The sequence below is a fragment of the Megascapheus bottae genome, unplaced genomic scaffold (genome assembly GCF_031878675.1).
Source record: "Megascapheus bottae isolate mThoBot1 unplaced genomic scaffold, mThoBot2.hap1 HAP1_SCAFFOLD_76, whole genome shotgun sequence".
Lineage (NCBI taxonomy): Eukaryota > Metazoa > Chordata > Mammalia > Rodentia > Geomyidae > Megascapheus > Megascapheus bottae.
The window spans coordinates 771,467-790,305 of record NW_028327824.1 but is presented as its reverse complement, the minus strand read 5'-3'; the positions used below and the strand labels follow the sequence as shown (position 1 = coordinate 790,305).

General features: G+C 39.8%; 1 pseudogene; it reads right to left on the bottom strand.

Moving 5' to 3' along the window:
- Window positions 1-1,025: 1,025 nt before the first annotated feature.
- LOC150039138 (serine-rich coiled-coil domain-containing protein 2-like) overlaps window positions 1,026-18,839 on the bottom strand; it is a 29,759-nt pseudogene continuing 11,945 nt past the window's right edge.

The following is an 18,839-nucleotide window of genomic DNA, read 5'->3' as shown; positions in this document are numbered from 1 at the left end:
TACACATTGAGTTCAAGATCCAGGACGAGCACAAAAGAGAGAGAGAGACAGAAAGAGAGAGAGAGGAAGGGAGGGAGGGAGGGAGGGAGGGAGGGAGAGAGAGAGAGAGAGAGAGAGAGAGAGAGAGAGAGAGAGAGAGAGAGAGAGAGAGAGAGAGAGAGAAATAAGTAAACCAAGAATCTACTAATGGGAATGGGACAGTGTTCATTCAGTGAGCGGATATGTGCAGGCTTGGACAGGGACAGCTAAGGACAAGCAGGCCCCAGCCACACCATCCATCCTGGTTGTGGGACCCCCATCCCAGGACAAGGCTGACTGTGAGCCAGCTTCTCACCTGTCCTGGATGCAGCCTTCTACCTAAATTCTCCAGGCTTGTACTCTTCCACTTGAGCCATATCCCTACTTCCAGCTTTTTGCTGATTAACCAGGGATAAGTCTCACAGATTTGTCTGCCTAGGCTGGCTTTAAACCATGCCTCTCACATCTCATTCTCCTAAGGAGGTAGGATCCCAAGTGGAAACCACTGGCACCTAGCTCATTATACTTATCTACATCACTATAGCATTTCATAAACTATGTGTCAGAGGCTCACACCCGTAATATCAGCTACTCAGGAGGCTGAGATCTGGAAGATCAAAGTTCAAAGCCAATATGGGCAGAAAAGTCCTCAAGACTCCAGATCTAAAAGAATTAACAAAAGCCAGGTTGCTCAATTGCTGGAGTAGCATCCTGTCCATCAGGAAGCCCTGAGTTCAAATCCTGGTACAAACAGCAAAAGGGCAAACAAAAAAAAAGGAAATGTCATGGAAGCTGGAAAAGTGTCCTTTCTTTTCTGCCTAGAACTGGGTGCTCCATAATGTAAGGTGAATAAAGCACCTCTAGACCTTCACTTGGGCCACAGTAGAAAACCCCTGCAGGGAGGAGACTGCAAAACCATTTCTCCTTCACTCCTTCCCTATCTCCTCACAGCTGGAGCCCCAAGCCCTGCATGTGGCATGCCCTTAGCAGTAGTCTGTGATCACTGGTCAGTGAAAGGAAGGGAGCATGGAGCTATTTCTTGACAGCCCCGGAGCCTGAACGGTCTCAAGGGCCTTGCAAGGAGCCTGTGCCACTGGCAGTGCGCACAAGGCCTAGGAGACACAGCAGACAGGAAATCAGAGAGCAAGAATAGGTCTTAAGGCTACAGGGAGCAGACGAATAGGTGTTCAAGTTCCCTGCACTGGGCTGTTCCTGGCCTGCTCTACCCCCTACAACTGGAAGCCTACCCGTGAACTGAAAAACATACCAGCACCTGCCTCCCCAGGGTTGTGAGAGGGCAGAGACATCATATGTCACAGAGGCATAGAGCAAGCTGTAATAATCCCCATGTCGCTACTGACGGTACAGGGCTGAACGTGTTCTCCCTCGTGTGGCCAAATCTGGAAGTACAGGGCCAGCCATCACCGTCTGTGCCTGCGCGCCTTCGGCCCCAGCTTTTCCCTGGGAAAGTTGTGACACTCGTAGTTAGGCCACGAGGCTCAGGAATCCTTGCTTCCTGTGCGAACTTTCCCCTCTGAAAGACTGGCGAAGAGAAAAACGTGTTGGGACAGGAGGAAGAATTCGGGGTGCAGTTTCCGTTTTACAATGGACTGGACCTGGCTGAGCTCTTGGACCTACTTGTCCAAGCTGCAGTGTCTTTGGAAACAAAGTCATCGAGGGGACCTCTGACAACAATGTCGCACCTGGGGTGTCCAGACAGCCCCCGGGGGCGCGGGAGTGTAGGAGAAAGTCTGATCTGCAAACAGCGATGAGCTACAAAAACAGGCTTGTGACAAAGACTTGAAAGCCAGTCTGGTCTGGAGCGAGGGCCGCGCGCCCTCGTGTGGCAGGCCCTGAGAATGCACGTCCTGTTGGCAGGCTGTCCAGCCTGAGGCCTGAGGGCCTGCAATGGGAAGGAAAGACCACAATGAGGGGACAGGAAGGGAGGGAGGGAGGCACACAGCCCAAGAGACAACCCTTACACCTGGCAATTACAACTTGCAATTGGGAGTGTCCAGGGGACTGGAGATATCCACTTGATTGTGAGACACTGGTTGTTATTTGGTGCAAGCACCTAATAACAATAACACACTAGGGAAACTTGACCCAATATATTTTCCCTAGTACATGATGTAGGGGACACGACACCACAGGAGGGATGAGTTCCGGACACTGTTTTGCTTAGGATGGGTGAACACTTGTCAAAAGAGGGGCCCGCCCAGTTTACCTTTGCTTTCTCCTTCCCCTCTCCCTGCTGCCCCCAGCAAAACTGTTTGTGACACTGAATGTTGCAGCTAAGTTTCCCCATTCTGATGTAGCTTTGGTGTGGTTCAATGAAATTTCCCTCTCCCAACCCCAAGCAACCCTCTGTGGAGGACAAGAACGAAAACATTCTGTGATATGATAACAGATTTTAGAGGACCCTGCATTTTCATGTAGTTAGAGCTAGGGAGAGGCAGAATAATAGCTTGGGCCAGCACTTCAGGGATTAATGGGCTAGAAAGCAGCCATCTGTGCAATTTTAAATCATGTACAAGTCACATATTAAAATATGAAAACAAGTGAACTTAATATTGATAATCCAATAGGAGATAACTTCTTTTGATATGTAATAAATACAAAGTTATAAATAAAATTTGTTTTTCTGCTCCTGCTACTGCAGTTGGAACTTACAGCCTCAAAGTCAGCCCAGCTTTTTGTTGGTTATTTGGAGATGCCTTATCCTTGAGGACTTTTCTGCTTGGCCTGTTTTTGAACAATAGTCCTCTGGGTCTCAGCTTACAGAGTAGCTTGGCACAAGCCACTAGTTCTCAGCTTATAAACTATATATATATATATATATATATATATATATATATATGCAGGGTTCTTAAAGAAAGAGGCAAGCCTGTCACATGAAAACATGAGGCTGGCTTTTCTAGGTAAGTGAATGTCAAACAGAGGTCATTGGGTTATTTTATAAATTCCAAGAATCATTAAAACTCTTGTGATGTTCAGTTCCTAATTGGGCAGTGACAGCATGGACATGTAAATTTCTTCCTTTCCCCCCTGGCTGTCAGGAAACTCAGAGCTAAACCTGAGTGTTCTCATTTAAAAGATATCATCTCAGCCACACTTCATTATTTTTCTAATTCTTGTCCTTTAGTATTTGAACACCTTAGAAATTGCTGTTCTCTGAGATTTTCACTTCTGGGTTATCCATATGTAAGGAAGCTTGTACATTGCTCCAGTAGATGTCAGCATTGTATAAGAGAAGAACCCAGCCATAGCTCTTTTAACCTTCCTTCCCCTATCAGAGCTAAATATGACTATTTAATAGCTTTGTGATTTTGATCCAGTGACTTTTGAACACCATGGGCCTCCTTTTCCCATGAGAAAGAAAGAACTGCTGTAAAAAATGAACTGGGATTAAATGTACCTTGCGAGCAAAAGGCTCGGCCATTTACCGTTTAAGTGCACGGAGCATGATGCAGGCGTCTTGATTTCAAGTTCTAGTATGTCATTTCAAGATTGTGAGCTCGGCCAGGTTATAAAGCTTCTCTGAGCCTGAGCTTCTTCCCTGCAAAATAGTGAGCCTAGTGCCCAGCTTGTGAGCTAAGTGCAGTCAGAGGGCTGCTCTGCAAAGTTACAACAGGGGCCAGTCCAGGGGTCAGTGAGGTGTGAAGTGCGGGCTGGGCATGGCACAGAACTCAGTTTGTCACCATCATTATACGCATGTGTCTGTCAGATGTTTCAACTGGGGCTTCTGGGGATGCCAAAGAGGTAGGGTTGGGTCCTGTTCCCACTGCTCCACAGAACAAAAGACTGGATGGGGGCATGAAAGAGACAAGAAGAAAGGTGACCCCCTTATAAGTAATTCCCACTTCCCCCTAATGGCAAAGACTCCCTGCGTTCCTCATATTTCCCACATGCTTTCTTGTAGAAGTTGACAAAACAATTCTAAAATTAACCAGGAGTTATAGAAAATAATGGATAGCTAAAATAGTTTGGAAAGAGGTATTGAGGGAAGTAATCTACAATGGGAGGGGTCTATGCTGGGGCTTGAATTTAGGCTCATCAGCTAGCATTCTATAACTTAGTCTGCACCTCCACTTCCAGCTTTTTGTTAATTGGAGATAAGAATCTCGTGGGCTCTGTGCCAGGTCCTGGTGGTATGGAGGTCGACCAGTTGTCTGTGTAGGGGCTGTCTTGAAATTATGACCTTTGGATCTCAGTTTTTTGAGATTACCAACATGAGCCACCAGTACCTGGCTTGTTGCATTTGATTGTATTAGGTTGTATTGCAGCAAAAGAAGTTTAGAGCTGCGAAACAAAATTAAATTACATTGGATATTCTTTCCTTCATCTTGCTCAACTAGAATAAAGCCCTGCTATGGCCTTGGGGGACCCCAGGGTCCTGAACACAGACTGAGACCCAGACCTGCCTGACAGCCTATGTCTCATTTTCTACACGAGTGGACACATATCTGCCCAGGTTGGACCACTAGGCTCTGTGCCAAGTCCTGGTGGTATGGAGGTCAACCAGTTGTCTCTCTTGTGCAGTGAGTGTTAGCACTACTTTAGTTAAAAGTGAGGAAATCTGTGGATTAGGCTTAGTCCCACAAAATTAGGAACACAAAGCCAGCTTTCTGGTATCCTTGTGTAGAATGCCATAGTGCTGAGATTCTTTTTTTTTCTGCTAATTCTGGGGCTTGAACTCAGCCTGAGCCCTGTCCTTGGGCTTTCTCAAGGCTACCACTCTACCACTTGAGTCACAACACGACTTCTGGCTTTTTTCTGTGTATGTGGTACCAAGAAATCGAACCCAGGGCTTCGTTCATGCTAGGCAAGCACTCTACCATTAGGCCATGCTCTCGGCCCCATAGTGATGGGATTCTTGATGAAGGCTCTACATGTCTTATTCCTCCCTTTTTTCTCAAGCATGAAGCCCCATGGCAACCCCAAGTGCTTATTATTGCTTCAGCAGGGGGAAAATCCAATGAAATTCTTAGAAGGCAGTATGGGTACATTTGGGAGGTTAAGCATGCAAGCCTATGAAGTCCCTGGCTTTGGACAAGTAGCCCCCACAAGATGTGCAGAGCCTGGTGTTTAAAATTTTTTCAGAGACAAAAAAACTCCATCATTTCCTCTGCCCTTAGATGCTATTTAGAAATGTGTCGGTCAGGCATAAACACTGGCCCAGACAGGAGAAAAAAAAGCTATCATGGGGAGAATATTATTTCTCCATCCAAAGCACGAGTAGTCACCCAGACTTTATTTAGGTTGCTTGCCTGAGGAGCTCTGCTCCTGTTCCTTTGTCTGTGCAGTTGCTGCCTCTGTTCCTTGGGGGAGGATGCGCCCATCAGGCCCTGTGGGCTTGAGACTTGGATAAATGGACTTCTGCCCCTCACCCTACTCCTGATCATTAGCATAGAAGGAAGGGAACCCTAAAGAAAAAAAATGGCATGAAGCAGGACCCAAAGAAAGATTGCTTAGTCTGTAAATACTTTCACTACAGCACTCCTGTTTGGGAAGGTGTAGGTAGAACCAATAAAAAAAAAAGGACTCCATGGAAAGCCTAAAGAAGGGCTTGTGCAATGCAGGGAGAGTCTCTGTAGCCCCAACTTATCTGCACTACAAAAGCAAATTGTTTGATTTCCAAAGGAATACTTTGTCACTAATGGTTGGTCTGGATCTGATACTTTGAATAATGGAGTCCCAATCCCAATTGTCTCAATCAATAAAAGGGGCCAGTCAAGTGCTGGTGATATACACTTGTAATCCTAGCTCTTGGGAGGCTGAAGATGTGAAGACTGAGGTTCCAAGTGTGGGAAGGAAAGTCCTTGCGACCCCCACCCCTTCTCAATAGGGTGCAGTGATATCCGCTATTATCCTGAGCAACATAGAGGCTGATATTAGGAGAGAATCTATTTTATGCCAACTAGGATGGAATAATCCATTAGTCTACATCTCAACAGAAAAGCTGGGCCTGGTCACTTGAGCCAGTTAACTCCACTTTGACAGGAAGCCTAAAACAGGTGGATTAACATCCAAGAATCTGGCTGAGTGGGATCAGGACTGCCTATAAAAACAAAAAAAAACAAAAAACAGTTAAGAGATATGGCCTCAAGAGACAGAGCACCTATCCAGCAAGGGTGAAGTTGAGTTCAAACCCTGGTAACACCAAAGAGAAGGAAGGAAGGAGGAAGGAGGAAGGAGGAAGGAAAGAAGGAAGGAAGGAAGGAAGGAAGGAAGGAAGGAAGGAAGGAAGGAAGGGAGGGAGGGAGGGACTCAGGATGCAGCAAACCCATTCGTGCATATTGCATAAGTGACTTATTTCCTAAAGCACTCTCCTATGTCAGGGTAGTGTGGACAGCCAGTTCATAGCTCAGTGGCTGAGATCAGTTATTGAGTACTATGTATCATGTGTTTTACCAACGTGATCCAGGAAATAGAAATTACTTTGACTTTCAATTTGAAAACATACCTACAATCTCTCTATAAACATAGTCTCACAGCTGTGTATGTGCTTGTGCGTGTGTGGGGGGGGGCAGAATTGAGGCTTTGCTTAAGAACTTGCAGTCATTTGGCTTTTCACTCAATGTTGGTGCTCTACCATTTGAGTCACACCACTTCCAGCCTTTTTCTCATTGGAGATGAGTCAGATTTGTCACTTATGTGCTGGTTTTGAACTGGGATCCTCAAATCTCAACCTCCCGAGTAGGTAGGATTAAAAGCGTAAGCCACTAACCTAGAATACAATTTCTTAAAAATAGAAAATACGGCTGGGCGAGGTGGCTCACGCCTATAATACTAGCTACTTAGGAGGCTGAGATCTGAGGATCAATGTTCAAAGCCTGCCCAGGCACAAAAGGATCTGAGACTCTTATCTCCAATTAACTTCTAGAAAACGGGAAGTGGGGCTTGGCTCAAGAGTAGGGTGGTAGCCTTGAGCTGAAGAACTTAGGGCCAGTACCTAGGCCGAGTTCAAACCCCATGACCCACCATATATAGAGAGAGAGAAAAAAAAAGTATGTAAGGCAGAGTACAAAAGTAAAATCAACTAGAATTCAATTTCTACTATCAACTAGTTGTCTCATAAACATATTTATATGTATATCCCTATTAAGATGATATTGCTTTCAAGGTTTTAAGCTTAGTCCCAGTTGTGACTTTTAATTCAGTTATAATGTGGATAATATAAAAGCAAAAATTTCAAGAGCAGTAGCTATGGAATCATTTTTATATGGATGAAATAATTCAGTCATTTTTATTGTCAGCTAGGTTTCTATTTTTTGCTTATCATTTTTGCTTCTATTTTACAGATCTTTGCACATAAAGATTTTTAATAAATAGAATGTCACTGTATGGTACAATTCTGATTACTAGAAAGCATTTCTTTTCATGTTTAGCAACCCTTTATGCTTCTATGATTGGTCCTTGGTGTGACTTCTAATGCTCCTTGGATTATGTTGCCACATGACCCTGCATCCACAGACTTTCCCTCTTGGATTTCGGCCTCACCCTATGCTCTGAACATTCCTGGCAGTTGGGACTTCAGAAAGCCTATAATTGCTTCTCAACATTAGTCATGAACAAATTTAAGAAATAACCTATATCATAGCTGCTATGACTTTTCTCATTGCAGTTCACATTTGCATTTGACCTACCTTGGTTATCAAAGTACAAACACTCAGCTGAGATTTGTCAAGGAAATGTAGAAAATTCCTCAGAACTTGGAAATACTGGGCACTTACCAGATGGTTAGTCTCAGATTGTAAGTGTATTGTCATGTGATTAAGATCTATTTGTATTTTGTTTAGCTATAAATGCACATTTGCTGAGGAAGAATTTTGCATGTTATGTCATTATTAACTATTGGGGTTTGAACTCAGGGCCTACTACTTGCTAGGCAAGTGCTCTAACCACATGGGCTACACTTCCAGCCCTGAGAATTGGTTTTGGAAGTGAGCTCAGCTGTGATGCTATAATCTGCCCTCTTGGGATGGATGAGGGTTGGGGATGCATCTGAACTGTTCCTGTGACTTCTTGCAGGCAAGCTGTCAATCATACACACATTCTGCAGAGCTGGGCAGTGAGCGAGCTTTCCAACAATGTCAAGGGGAATGAGGAGAATACAGGCTGACATTGAAAAATAATTTTGCCATCAAAGATCCATTCTGTAGTCACTGAAAGTATTATCACTGCAGACTCTCTCTTTCTCAAAATGCCTGTGTGAATAAATGCATAGGATTAAGTAATGGGGCATTTGGGGATCATTTGGGAATCCCAAAATAGTGATTTTTCATTTCCATGTCTGAGAAGTCATAGAAATTCCTCTGATGATCTCTCCCCTCCCCCACTCTTTATCTCTGCTTTCACACAGAATAGATATTAAGTGGGAGGCTACTTCATAGGAGTTGAGGATTCACAAATGAGTAGATCCTAAAGAAGAACCTAAGGCCCCATTTGGAGCTACAAAGCAGGTATTGTAAAATGTCTGGATGTTATGGAAACAAGGGAATGGAACAGGAGAGAAAGAAGTCAAGTCATAAATCTGAATGTCAAATGCAGACTCAGAAAATCAGAACTTGATGCCATTAAAGTATCGTAGAATAGTTGAGAATCCTCAAAATTAAATTCTAACACTCTAGCAGAAGGTAGAATACTTAAAAATTCCTTGCACTTCTATAGTGTTATTCTTGTAATAAAATCACTGATTTTTAAAAAAAAGGCCAGATTTTCAGAGGGAGATGCATGCAAACCAAGAAAAAACACAGGAGCAGAAAGGGGCATGAGAATTAAAGACAAAAAATGAAATCAGGCGGCTGGGAGTTTAGCCTAGTGGTAGAGTGCTTGCCTAGCATGCACAAAGACCCAAGTTCAATTCCGGGCCTTGTCACTTTCTTCTATGTGGACACAGCAGTGACTAGCCCACATGAGATGGGCCACCAATGTAACTCAAGCCTAGTCAACACACAACTATTAATTCTTGCTTCACTCCATTTTCCAAATGGAAAATACACAGTGCAAATGAAGAACCTCAAATGACCGTATTTGTTTGAACAAGAGTAAATGTGAGGCAGTATCAAACATGTGGTAATAACTCAGATGGCCTTGAAGTTAACATTGGTGTCTTTAACAGCAGCCAAAGCTGCTGTCAAGCTTTATTACCAATGCAGTTTCCTCCACAAGAATGCGCTCTACTACTGAGCTACATCTCCAGATCCCCCAAAGTTCCATTTCTACAAAATCCAGTGATCTAATTAAAAAAAAAAGCTAAGCTCATTCCTCCAACACTGAAAAATCATGAAGCAATTTATAACCAACTTTGTCAGAACTGAATGAAAAAACAAATTTAGTGCAACCAACCAAAAAAAAAAAAGGACAATGTAAAAACAGGCTTTGAGAATCTTCTCTAGGCTCCTCCCATCATCCCCTTCTCCGCTCCAGTGTATACTTGAAGACAGCACACTCCCTCCAGAAACATTGGTTCCAGAGGGCAAAGTTGAAGCCTTTACTCACAAAGAATTATTTGTCTGCCCTAACCAGTCTGAGGTTACCAGAAGTAATTCAGAATTCACTGGGGCAGAAAAGCTTAGGGCAGTCCTCAAAAACAATGTAAGGTAAATGAACTATGAAGAGTCACCTGTGGCAAAAGATGACAAACATAACAGAATGTGGAAAAAATGGAGAAAAAAAGCCAGGAAGAATTTCTCTCCAAAACTGGGGGTAACCTGGTTCTCCCTCATACTTTTATCTTCATCCTAAACTTGTTTTGTTGTTGCTGTCATTAGAAAAGTGTTTTAGTTATGTGAGAAATTCTTTCATCTTTTCATTCTGAGATGTGAGCTTCAAATCTGTTTATACTGAATAATGTAGACTGAATTTCCATTATACTCATTTTTATAATATGCACTCGTTGTTCTATCACAATATTAACAAAACATTAATATGAAAAAATATACTGATTATCCCATTAGTTACCTGGCCTTTTGCATTAAATTATTTATTGTTATTTCTACCATGTCTTTCTTGATGACCAAAAGCTGAGAGACTGAAATTCTTTTCACAAAAGAATTTAAATCTTAGCTTTCTGGGACAAAATTCACTAAACTTTACTATATAAAATGTTATTGAGTAAATTCTATTTGAGTAAATCATATTAGATTTTTTAAAATAAAAGCTTGGAGTGAAAAGACAAGGTAATGCTGCCATGAATACTGGGGAAATTTAGAAAGCCACAAAAATGCAGGGCAGCACCTTACTCTCAGTAAACATCTAAGAGAACCTGAGACAGCTTTCCACTTCCTTGGCTCAGTGGAGCACAAAGGGAAGCAAGCACTGGAAGTGTAACCCAGGACAGAGTCAACCTGTCTTTTTATTTTTGTCTTTTAGGGTTTGTCTCCTGCTCAAACTTATATATTCTGTGTGTGTGTGTGTGTGTGTGTGTGTGTGTGTGTGTGTGTGTGTGTGTGTGTCCTTCCTCTTTTCTTATAATTTTGATTACATTTGGCTTATGACATTCAAGGAAATATTCACAAAACACTAAGTAACCACAAGCCAACATATCAGGCATGCCAGAGCACACATGACTAAAACAGAGATTTATTGAAACATATCTGAGGAAAACCTCAGCTCTGAACTTACTAAATGTTGATTTTTTAATTTTTATTATAAATGCAAAGAACCAAAGGAAACCATCAATAAGTAGTCTCACCACTAATCCCATTACTAGCAACACCAGTAAAGTATGAGAATTTCTAAAAAGGACCTCCCCAAGACTAATAGGACAGAAAAGACAGAATCAGTTCAAGAAAAATCTAACTACAACTTCTATGTATACAAACAAAAGAACTGCAAACAGAATCTTGAAGAAATATTTATATTAATGATTTGAGTGTGAATTGTTTCCACCAAACCTCATGTGTTTTTTTGGTTGTGGGGCTTGAACTCTGGGCCTGGATGCTGTTCCTGAGCTCTTAAGCTGAAGGCTAGCATTGAGTCACAGTTTCATTTTCCTCATGTTAAATTTTTTTCCAACATAACATTTCTGAAAGTTAATGGGCCTCTAAGATGTAATCATGCCAAAGGTGTACCACCCTCAGAAGGGGATTTGGGTACTTTCCACACAAATTTAGTTATTTAGAGAGCCAGTTGTTAACAAGGTAGCACCTGGCACCTAGCACCTGGACTCAACCTCGTATACTCTACTTTTTCAGTGTGTGGCTGTTCCACCTTCTACTTTTCTGTTCAAGTTGATCTAACATGAAGCCTTCACCAGAAGCTAAAGGATGTTGACACCAAGATCCTAAGCCTCCCTGCCTGCCTCCAAAATTGTGAACTAAATAAACCTTACAAAAGGTGATATGTAGCTATAACAAAATATTACTCGGTCTTTTAATTGCCCACCCTAGGACTCAAACTCAGGGCCTGATTGCTGCCCCTGGACTTTTGTGCTGAAGGTTAGTACTCCACCATTTGAGCCACCACTCCATTTCTGGCTTTTCTGGTAATAAATTAGAGATAAGAGTTTCACAGACTTTCCTGTTTGATCTTGCTTCAAACCATGATCCCTGGATCTCCCAGCTTCCTGAGTAGCTAGGGTAACAGAGTGAAGCTACTAGTAGCCAGCTCACTACATAATCTCAAAGAAAAAGGGTAATTCTTAAGGACATTGTTAAATGAAATAAGGTATCTTACAATGACAAATACTGTATGAATCCACTAATAAGATGAGTGCAAAGCAGTTACATTCACAGAAACAAAAACCAAAATGATGGTTATCAAGAACTAGGGGAGAAAAAAAAGAATATTCAAAATACAACAGGAGTATGGTGGTTATCTCAGACACAAAGTAAGGCAGGACTAGAATGGAGAATTTGAAACCAGCCTGAGATATATACTGAGACTCTGCCTTAAATTAAGAACAATAATAATATCCAGCCTGTAATATAAGAAGGTTCTGGATATTGGTTGCATTAACAATTTGAATGCTAAAGTTATGAAACTATATATACACCTAAAACTGTTTAAGATGGTAAATTTTAACTTGTTTTACAATTAAAAATCTCAAAAACTGGCAAATCTTAAGAATTAAGAGCAAAATTATAAAGATGTAATTTATAATTACTGCATTCCTATTGGAACCAGATACTGTGAAAATTGTTCTGAAAGCTTCATTTGTTCCTCAAAAGAAAACAAAAGGCAACCTTAGTAGGGAATTTCTATAGCCAATTTGAACCAGAGAGAGAATGAGCTTGATCATATAAAATTTCAGGCCACAGAGGAAAAAAAAAACCCACAATCAAGAAAAACAAAGCCTAAGGAAATTTGAGGACAGAAATAAAATATCTATTAATCAATATTTTTGTTAAGAAAGAGATTCGCATAAGTGAGAAAAAGGATATTTGAAGTGGGAGGAACTAGTCATAATGTCTCATGCCTATAATCCTAGCTACATAAAAGGTGGAAGGCCTATCAAAAGTTAGTGTGATTATCTCAAAAAAGAAGTCAAGAATATTTGCTCACATCTGTAATTTTAAGTAGATAAAAAGTATAAGCAGTAGGCTTGCCAAATAATGTTTTATATAAAAACTATTTTGAATATATACAAAGATCCAAAGGAAATCATACATTAGATTCATAAGGAAGATAATAGTAATAAAGCAACAGAAGGCTTAAAAAAATTCTGAAGACAAAAAGTCTGCCAGTTGAAGGCAGTTGGAGATGCGGCGTAGATAATAAACTAAAGACAGCTGAAAAAGTAGCTCAAGTAGTTGACTGCCTAGGAAGCACAAGGCACTGAGTTCAAATCTGAATACAGAAAGAAGACAAGATGAGATGAGAAGACTAAAGCTTTCTAAACTAGAAAAAAGCCACAGTAGATTATAGATATAAACAGCAACCACACAAAGACATTATTCAAACTGTTTAAAGTCTAAGGTTTTCTGAAATCAGAAAGAGAAATGATGTCACATGTCGGGAACCCACAGTGAGATGAACAATGACACCGTCCATCAGAAAGCTTACAGTCCACTGCAGTGAAATGATATCTATGATATCTATAAAGCTGTCAACTAATGATGAAAGCATGAACTTGGATCATTATTTCACATCACAAACAAAAACCACAAAATGGAACAATGGCCAGGCCGGACTCAGTGCTCACACTTGTAATCCTAGCTATTCAGGAGGCTGAGATCTGAGGATCAAGGTTCAAAGCCAGCCTGGGCACAACAGGACCTGAGACTCACCTCCAATTAACATCTAGAAGTGGGGCATGGCTCAAGGGTAGGGGTGGTAGACTTGAGCTGAAGAGGTTAGGGACAAAGCCTAGGCCCAGGGGTAGGGTGGTAGCCATGAGCTGAAGAGCTCAGGGACAGTGCCCAAGCCAAGTTCAAGCCCCATGACCCAAAAAATAAACAAATAAACAAACAAACAAAATAAAACAATGGCCTTAATATTAAAAGGAAAAAACAACATAAAATTCTTAGAAGAAAACATAAGGGCAAAGGGCAAATCTTCATGACTTTTGTACTTGGCATTGAATTTTCAGGACATGAAATCTGGATTATAAATAATAAAGGAAATAATAAATAGGATTTCATTAAAACTTTTTGTGTACTTTCTTGAAATTACAAGGAAAATTAAGACAGCTAACAGAATCACAGAAAAATCTGTGCATCATATATCGGATGAAACCAGTATCCACAAATTCAACTATGAAATTCTTACAATTCAACCATGAAAACGAGCCAAAACTAGGCAGAGGAGCTGATATTTCTCTGAGGATATGCAAACAGCTAACAGGACATCATTTGAGAAATGCAACCAAAAACACCACTAAATACAATTTACCACCCAGAAAAATAGCTATTTAAAAAGTAGGAGCAAAGAATGTGGGCAGATATGTGGGAAAATATGAACTTTCATATATTGTTAATAGAAAAGTAAAATAACTCAGCTGTTAGGAGAGTTTGGCAGTTCTTCCAAAAGTTAAACATAGAATTAACTGCCATATGACTCAGAAATTTTATATGTACATATAAAACCCCTCAAATTTAAAACAGGTGCTCAAAAACAGACTGCATTACTCAGCTTTATAAGAGTGATTGCTGATACATACTACAACATGGATGAATTTTAAACCATTCTACTATTCTATCTTTATGTAAATTATGTACATCCATTGAGGCAGAAAGCACATTAGTAGTCTCCAGAGGTAGAGGGGTTTAGGGTGGGTAGAAATAACTACTTAATATGGTTAAAGTTCACTTTGGGATGTTGGAAGTGTTTTAGAACTGCCAGAGATGGTAGAGTTCCTACCTTGCAAGGACAAAGCTGCCTTCCACATCCAAAAAATAAAAAAAGTTTTCAAACTACATAGAGATTGTTGGGATGAAGTATTTCAATGAGCTAAATGCCACTAAAATATTTTTATGTTATGTAAAGTTCATCCAACTTAAAAGAAAACTTTTTAAACTTAAATTAGTGCTCAGGTAACTTATGAAATCACTTGAAAATATACCTTTGGTTAACACTGCAATTCTATATACATCTGTTATCAAAATAGAAAAATGACACAGCCAATTACTGAATTATCTGTAATGGCATAATATATTTCTACACGCATATGGAAGGTAAATATATTCATATTTGTCTCCTGTTTCTAAAAAATGGCATAATTATTTCAGTTTAAATTAAACATTCATATCCCTTCTTTTACTAAGTCCTTATACTATGCTACTCTTAGGTCGTATGACTATTATTTAGATGTTTGGGTTGTTTCCAATTTTCCAAAATTACAACTAATGCTTCAAAGAATCACCCTAAAAATAAAAAATAAAACAATATACATAAACTTAAGTATTTCTAGTTAATGACATAATCCTTCTGAAAGAAAGTAATCTGTTAGGGAAAAGAGGAACTAGCCTCCACACTGTTTTCAGTAATCATAAATATTGTTGATGGAGGCATTATTATTCTGAGACTTCATACATAATAATTCCATCAACTTTTATATGTACAGTAGTTTTCTGTACCCCTTCAACAAGTTTTGATTGGGAAAGTATTTCCTAGTTCGACATAATATCCATTTAGGTAAAAGAAAAAAAAAGCAACCACTTTACATAAATAAACTTGCTTAAAAAAATCAATTTTCATCCCCATCTTTCATCTTCAAATGTCATAAAATTAAATTTCATCAAATCAATCTATATATTTCTATACTCTCAGTATTTATCACTACCCCAATTGAGATTTCACCTAAAGTGCATGGGGCCTTCGGTCCAGGAGTTTCAGAAATGTCTCTTCTGTAGCCCATGACCATGTTAGCCACTCAAGTACATGATATTAAGCATTAAATTCAAATAAAGGCCTTTTTTATATAAATCTTTGACTAATCTACTGAAATACCATCCCAGGCTATATCCTATATCAACCCTACCTTTTCTTCCATTGTGTAGGAATCAAAGTTAAAATAAAAATTAGTCAGCTTCATATCATCAGAAAGAACGATATCACCCCATTTCTAAGGAAATGGAAAGACTTGGAAAAAAAATCATATTAAGAGAAGTAAGCCAGACTCAAATGAACATAGGCCCAGTGGTTTCCTTCATTTGTCATAATTAGTATAAACCTTGGACTCTCCTAGCAGAGGTTTACAATAAGCAAAACCTAGATACATAAGGCCACATAGGATGAGGCTAAATGAAAGGACCTTCAAGATATACAAACAAGATTGTTTCTATACCTTGATTGTTGTTCTATTAAGAACTATATTATTTCTTTTTTTTTTCTTTGCCAGTCCTGGGCTTGAGCTCCGGGCCTGAGCACTGCCCTTGGACTTTCTCAAGGCTAGAGCTCTACCACTTGAGCCTCAGCACCACTTCCGGCTTTTTGCTATATGTGGTACCGAGGATTCGAACCCGGGTCTTCCTGCATGCTAGGCAAGCACTTTAACCACTAGGCCAAACTCCCAGCCAAACTATATTATTTCTCATCTACTGTATTGTCCCTTGGTTATCTCATATTGTTACAGTATCTTATCTTGTTATCTGATATATTGTATATATGTTTATTTGAAAAGGATAGAGAAGGAGGAAAACAAGAAGAGGGGAGGAGGTGGGAGAGGGAAATGGGGACAAAAACATGAGAAAGGGTAGCAATGTTTGTGAAGTAATGCACCTTCTATCTGGCAAATATAATATAACCCTTCTATTAATTACAATAAAAAATTAGTCAGCTTCAAAATTAGTCAGCAAAAGATAGTTCAGGATATTGATGAGAATGGGCCACAAAGCAAGGCAACTGTTTTATACTATAACCTCTGATTTCAGTACAATCTTGATTTGTTCTCTCCACTACCTTCCTTAAAATCAGAAGCCATGAATAGTACTCTCCAGTGCACTATAACAACCTTTCCCACTATGGGTGGCTTTGAGGCTAGTGGTCATGGCTCAGACTGATTGAAACCTAGTTTGGTTCAACTTCAGGGGCTCCAGCATTCTCTATGACTTTCACTTATTGCTTTTACAGGTAATAATTATCAATGAACTTCTTTTTTTGTTTTTGTTGCTGTTGTTCGTCAGTCATAGGGCTTGAACTCTGGGCCTGGGCTCTTCAGCTCAAGGCTACTGTTCTACCATGGTGAGCCACTTTGCCACTTCTGGTTTTTCGGAGGTTAACAGGAGATAGAAGTCTCATGGACTCCCATGCCCTAGCTGGCTTTGAACCACGATTCTCAGAACTCAGCCTCTTAAATAGCTAGGAGAAAGGCATGAGCCAACAGAACCCAACCTGAACTTCATATTTGTTTTTTTTTTAATTTTACAATTCCTTTTGTATCTAGTTGAGGCGTTTCCTGAAAAGCTGGGCCTACTGCCCTTTCCAAATTCCATCCCTTAACTTTTTTTTTTTGAAGGAAAAAAATTTCATTTCCATCCCTTAATTTGTATCTTCAGTAACAGATCACAGTCAAACATTTCATGTCACAAGTGATTGGGAAGTTACCCCACAATCACAGGTTCCTCAAGTCTACCTTTCATCAGTTTTTCTCATACCAAACCACAATCTAGTGCCTAGGAGTTGTTCTAACAAAATCCCAGGATTTCTACAACTATCTAGAATTATACGAAACACATCACAAATTAAAGAAACAGAATGTCTTTACTTCGAATACCAGCTGCAAGTTGAGAAGCTCCCAGGGTACCTGTACTTCTGAACAACTGACTACAAATTCAGAGGTACTTATTTCTCCCTTGGGTGTGATAATGTGCTAGAATAATTCATACAACTCAAAAAAGCAGTACATTAATAGTTTTATTATAGCAAAAAAAGGATATAAATCATGACAACCTGAAAATGTGACAAACAGCACAAGTTCTGAGATGAGTCCAAATATAAACCTTCCATGTCTACACAAAATCAGCCCAGGCCATGTCACCCTTCTGCAGCATGACACATAATTGCACACACACAAGAATATTATTGACCAGGTATAACATGTGCAAGGTTTTTATTAGTCATTCTCCTTACATAGACTGAACTGAATTATTGCCCACATGACAGAACCAATCTCCAGTACCTTTTTCTTCCTTCCCCAAAAGTTAGATTATACCATATGGCTCAAAACCCAGTCCTCCACATATTTGGTCATTCTGACATAACTTGCCTGCCCCCATGCCGTCACCTGATTAGCATAAGCTAGCAGGGCCCACCAAGAACAAAGATACTTCTGTTACTCTAAAAATTCTGAAGATGGATAGAGGCTCCCACACAAGAACCAGGGAGAACAACTAACTGAACTCCTTATTGTACATGAGAGGACATACCCCAAGACAAAACAAGACAGGAATCAAGACAGCAAAGGAAAAGATGCACAGACCAGTGAATAGAACACTTGGTTCAGAAATAAACCCACACAAATACCGTTAACTGATTACAAGAAAGGCACATAAGTATTCCCTGCAGAAACGTCTTTTCAACAAGTAGTGCTAAAACTCACAACAAAAAACACAAAGAAGTCAACCCAAATACAAAAATTTATTCTAAAAATATATTAAGCATATGCCCTCTATAGCATAAAAAAATCAGATAGTCACTGACTAACACTTACAATCATAGCTAATCAGTAGGCTGAGATTTGGGACTATATTCCAAGCCAATCTGGGCATAGGAGTCTGTGAGACTTTTATTTCCAATTAACCAGAAACAAATCCAGAAATGGAGTAGTAGAAAACCAGTCCTAAATGAAATGGCCAGGCAAGAGCCAATACAGACATTAAAAAGGTACTATACTAAACTTAATTTCCTGGTTTTGATCACTACCCCATGGCTAACATTAGGAGATGAGAGATGAAAGTTATACTCCAACTCTATTTTTCAATTTTTCTCTGTAAGTCTAAATAGCTAAAACTAAAAAGCTGTAAGATGAAACAAAACTTTAAGTCATTCTTACATAGAATATCTGAGTAGCAAAACATTTCCTATTGATTACTTCACACTAACTGGAGTTAGTCAACCCCTGAAAACAAAGGAAATCTCAAAAACAAATAGTAATAATTTAGGAAATTAAAGCTTTTCAAAGAAAGATACTATATTTTCAAAACAAAAGTTATTTCTGCAAGTATTAAAAGCAAGAGGCAAAGAAAACAAGTTACATTGCAGGGCAGAGAAAACTTTAAGAGCTTCAGAGCTGGTAAAAATCTCTAGTCACTTAATGCAAATCATAAGGGAAGAACAGTATATATATAGAGAGAGAGAGAGAGAAAGAGAGAGAGAGAAAAAAAAATAAAAAACACCAATTGTAGAACTAGGGTCAAAATTTTGGGTTCCTTTGT